Source organism: Triticum urartu, chromosome 5 (genome assembly GCF_003073215.2).
Source record: "Triticum urartu cultivar G1812 chromosome 5, Tu2.1, whole genome shotgun sequence".
Classification (NCBI taxonomy): Eukaryota; Viridiplantae; Streptophyta; class Magnoliopsida; order Poales; family Poaceae; genus Triticum; species Triticum urartu.
In genome coordinates, this window is record NC_053026.1 from 400504843 (window position 1) to 400510072 (window position 5230).

A 5230-nucleotide genomic window follows, 5' to 3' on the forward strand; every position below is an offset into this window, starting at 1 on the left:
TGGGTAGCCAGCATGGTGAGTGGAGTGGGGCCAGAGCAGCGCGCCCTCCGGGATCCGGGTCGTCTCCTCCGACTTAACCTCTTCATGAAAGAAAGAAAGAAAGAAAGAAAATACCTTGGACCCAAAGAAGTTGAGTATGCACAGCAAGATAGCAACCCCTGAGAAGATACAAAACCTCGCCCAATCTCCTGCCAACCACACGTACAAACAGAGTACACGGGACCAGCATACAGATACACTCTTCATAGCATAATAAAACAGAAGTACCAAACCATTCCAAGAAAATCTTGTAGTACAGTCTATCAGGACACAACATATACACGCATGTACACCATGATCCATGATCGTCACTGAAAATAGGCCACTCCGGCTGGCAAAGAAGTGGCAGCAAAGCGCACACTTGTCCATGTCAGGTTTCTATACTTAACATGTAGACCTCATAGTCATTCACTTATCCTCAAGATACGGTCTCTTGTGATCGTCATCTGCGCCTCCAGAGTAGCTATTTTGCTGATAGGAGAGCCCATGTCATTTAGGGTAGGACGCAAGAAGACATCTACCTCTGTCACGATATCTTTTTCTTCGTCGTCATTCACCAGAGCTTGGCCGAAAGACTGCAGTGCAGCGATGAGGACAGAGGAAGCTTCTTCTGTGTCCAAGGGATCATCATCTTCAGTTTCTGACTCATCTTGTGACAAAGAGGGATTTCAGTGCAAGCAAGAAATTGAAGTGTATGTATAGACAAAAAAATGTGCAGGGCTACAAATTCTGATGATACAACATCAATTTACTTAAGCTCTTACACGGGCAGTGAAGGTCAAGGTGAACCTAAGGAAATATCATAGTCAGCAAAAAAAAGTTGAAAGAAGACGATCAAATTAAAACCATGTAACTAAATACATAGAAGAATCTTCTTATAAATAAATCAGGCAACCAATATTTTGTCTGATATTCAAAGAGCTATGTTTGATTGACTCTTCTATATTATATGATGCTCTATGGCAACAGATAAATGAGAGCCAAAAGAGTATTATTAAAATTGAATGCATGCCTTATATATACCAAAGGTCATTCTTGAGAAAATTTGTGGCTCATGCCTCTTGACATTTAGAAGAAAATGTCAGATAATATGTAGGTGCTAGCACTTTGCAGAAGGTACAAACCTTACAGGTTCACTCAAGCAAATACCACAAATCATATTTACGCACAGTAATGGTTCACAGAATTACAGAGAAATTGAGAGAGAGAGAGAGAGTGGTTCATAGAATTACAGAAAAAATGAGAGAGAGAGAGAGAGAGAGGCAACAAGTTGGAGTTCAGAGGAGAACTGCAGCAACGGGTTTGAGAAGAGCTTCAGAAGAAGTGCAGCAGCAACATCGCTAAGAGAGATGGGACAGCCACAGGCAGCAAGGAGCAGAGAGGAGAGGCAGCGGCAAGGCAAGACTACTACAAAACCTATGACTAAGTCGAACTATATATTTTTACGATTGATGGGCATACTCGCGACTTCACCCATAATATTTCAAAAAAACTTGAATCCTTCATTTTTCAAATTTGAGCATTGGCACATATCCACTGTATGGATTAGTCATATTATCAGGTCGGGTCAGTATATTTGTAAATTTGTCACATAAATAGTTTGTCGAACCAATTCCAGTAATAATCAATAGACATGCATATCTCTGGAAAAAAAGGAACACACATGCATACAGTGGAAGTGTCTCAAGGGCCAAACTATTCTGGAAACTATAATAGCAGAAATCATATTTTTCTAAATCTGGACTAAAAGGGGATGTACGCTCACTTATCTTGGCCCGTGCACTTCCTCGAGTCCACTCGCAACATCATGGTATTCTTTCCACTCGCAACGCACGGCCAAAGTGTTCTTTCCACTCGCAATCCCACCTTGAGTCCTCGACCTGCACTTCCAAACACGTGACCATTGCAATTTGGTTATATTTCAAACCTATCTTCTGTTTGCACCATCGCTAGTGTTTTGTCCTGCAATTAACATTGTACAGCAGAACACCAAATTAATTTAGGTGAACAGATGCAACACATTCAATATTATTCGAATGTGATGTGTTATTTGCTAATGCACTCCTATAGGCTTCTTCCAGAATATATGTGCAGATATTATATAGTGTGCTCTATATAAGTGGAACAGTCAGTAATTGACCATCGACATGAGCTTTGACTCCATGGTCACTACGTAATACAGGAAAAAGAAAAGGCCAATATTGCATTATTGCTTGACTATTACTGAAATTTGACAGGAAATCAAGTAGCGCTACCTCATCTTCTTTTAAACTCCTAGAGCATATACAACAGAAACAGAACAAAAACTAACCAAGAATATACATATCCATGTGCACCACTTTCAGAATATATGACATATTGACTCTGAGATATCTAACTTTTTTTGTTTCCATGCATTCAAGAAGCGCTCTATTACTCTCATGATCTTATTCCAAGTTTAACTTGTTTACAAAGATTAAAAACTATGCGGTAGCATGATTTTTCTATGACATCCAAAAAAATTATGGTTATTCATATCAAACAGGCAATGCAAGTAATTCTTGGTCCAATTCTAAAATGGACAGGTTTGGATCTGCTAAAGAACACTTTGTTTCTCCTGTTCCATAACCTAATGACCACACTTAAGCATAGATATGTTTGTATATATGGTAAAAGAACAGCAGGCTCGAAGTAATAAATCACAGGCAGGGAGGAAGCAATGTAGATGACGGGGGCTTAGCTTACTTGTCAGCGTAGTGGAGGAGGTAGAGGTAGGTGATGGAGCTTCTGCACCTCCATGTTCATACAACCTACGACGCACGCAAATAAGTCTGAATATACACGGCGCGAGAGGACAGGAGGATTCGACTATGACCACATGGATGTTGTCGGAGTCGACAAGCGTTGGCCGTGATGGCAGGTTGTCCTACAGGTGCTCGTCCGTAGCCTCCCTTCTCTAGGCTCTCTCAGGCCGTGGTGGCGGAGATCCATCGGGGACGAATGGCCACGTCTCCAATCACTGAACCCAATGATGCCCAAGCCCGACCGCCGTTGCGTTCATGCTCCCGAGACGTCCTGAGCAGCCCTTGGATTCTCCTGGAAATCAATCAACACCTGCAAACAACAAACACCTCAATGTTATCGCACCGTTCGCCAAACCAACCTCTGGCTCAAGAAAGAGGAGTAAACAGACATCTGATGATGAACTTACCTGCCGCATCACATGGTCCGTCAGGATGTTCTGGATTTCAGGGTCCTGCATAGCTTTGCCCTGTCTCTCTTTCAGTTCCTCTGGGGTAAAGTTTGCCTCTGTTCGCCTTGTTGATCTGCTGAATATATCTGAGAACGGACATCAACGGTTAGGAGCTGCTTGGTGGAATCTAAGATGAGAAACCAGTGACTGATTGACAATCTCTTTCAGTGCTATTTACCTCTTTACACCATCAAGCAGCTCCTGGTTACTCGGGTCATGCTTTAGGCCTTCCTGATAAGTTTCCATTGCTTTGTCATACTCTTTCATGAAAAACTGGTTTGTGCCTTTCCTGATGTATCCCTTGGAGAATGTAGGATCTAGCTCGATGCACTTCTCGGCACCCCTTCAGGCTTTGGCACCCAGCTTGTGCATATACTCAAACGCCTTGTCTGCGTCCCTGGCCTTCGCGCTGACCACAAGGAGCGGCGCGAGCTCGGGATCTTACAGCGATGCAGCGGAGGCCGCCATGTGGGCCTCGACCGCGTATGCCTTGCCAGCCTCCCCGGCGCGCCGGAGCGCGGCAAGCACGGGGCTGTAGGACCGGAGGCGCAGCGTGAGGCCGTACTTCTGCCGCATGGAGGAGAGGAGCCTGAAGGCTTCGTAGGCGCCCTGGGCATCTGCAGCGACGATGCAGGCGAGCGAAGTGATGGTAGCCTCGGACGGGGGTGCCCTGGCCTCTAGCATGCCGGCGAACATGCGGCGCGCGGCGGCGGCCGGGTGGACGGGGAAGACGGCGCAGTCCGCGGAGGCGAGCAGGTGGAGGAGCTGGTTGTACTGGTGCGCGGCGAGGCGGAGGTCGGGCACCGCGTCCGGGCCGGAGACGGCCGCGTCCAAGGTTCCCACGGCGGCAGCGGCGTCCCCATGGCGGCTGTAGTCGGTGAGCGTGCGCCCCTTCCAGCCGGTGGATAAGATGAAGAACACAGCGCAAAATACAGGGGTTAATTTGCAAAATCGAAACGTTTTTGCAGATCCACTTACATAGGGACTGCGGGTTGAATACAAAAAACAGTAGGGGCTTTTTTGAAAAACTACCGCGACGGTGAACCCGGAGGCTCAATCCGTGCTTCATTATTAGGCAGAGATTTGATTAACGGGATCACATCATTAGGAGAATGATGTGATTGACTTGACTCATTCCGTTAGCTTAGCACTTGATCGTTTAGTTTGTTGCTATTGCTTTCTTCATGACTTATACATGTTCCTATGACTATGAGATTATGCAACCCCCGTTTACCGGAGGAACACTTTGTGTGCTACCAAACGTCACAACGTAACTGGGTGATTATAAATGTGCTCTACAGGTGTCTCCGAAGGTACTTGTAGGGTTGGCGTATTTCGAGATTAGGATTTGTCACTCCGATTATCGGAGAGGTATCTCTGGGCCCTCTCGGTAATGCACATCACCTAAGCCTTGCAAGCATTGCAACTAATGAGTTAGTTGCGGGATGATGTATTACGAAACGAGTAAAGAGACTTGCCGGTAACGAGATTGAACTAGGTATTGAGATGCCGACGATCGAATCTCGGGTAAGTAACATACCGATGACAAAGGGAACAACGTATGTTGTTATGCGGTCTGACCGATAAAGATCTTCGTAGAATATGTAGGAGCCAATATGAGCATCCAAGTTCCGCTATTGGTTATTGACCGGAGACGTGTCTCGGTCATGTCTACATTGTTCTCGAACCCATAGGGTCCGCACGCTTAACGTTACGATGACAGTTTCATTATGAGTTTATATGTTTTGATGTACCGAAGGTTGTTCGGAGTCCCGGATGTGATCACGGACATGACGAGGAGTCTCGAAATGGTCGAGACATGAATATTGATATATTGGAAGCCTATGTTTGGACATCAGAAGTGTTCCGGATGAAATCGGCATTTTACCGGAGTACTGGGAGGTTACCGGAACCCCCCGGTAACCTAATGGGCCTTAATGGGCCTAGTGGAGGAAGTGG

At 45.7% G+C, this 5230-nt stretch overlaps 1 long non-coding RNA gene across 2 annotated transcripts; it reads right to left on the minus strand.

Annotated features, from left to right (window-relative positions):
• Positions 1-219: 219 nt before the first annotated feature.
• Positions 220-4189, minus strand: LOC125509278. 2 transcript variants are annotated; one of them, XR_007284029.1, is made up of 5 exons: positions 3450-4189; positions 3230-3357; positions 2764-3132; positions 1805-2001; positions 220-688 (listed from the first exon to the last, which is right to left on the minus strand). It is a non-coding gene; the product is annotated as an uncharacterized LOC125509278 (long non-coding RNA). The 2 variants fall into 2 exon arrangements; XR_007284028.1 differs by having other exon boundaries at positions 220-2001.
• Positions 4190-5230: the final 1041 nt, after the last annotated feature.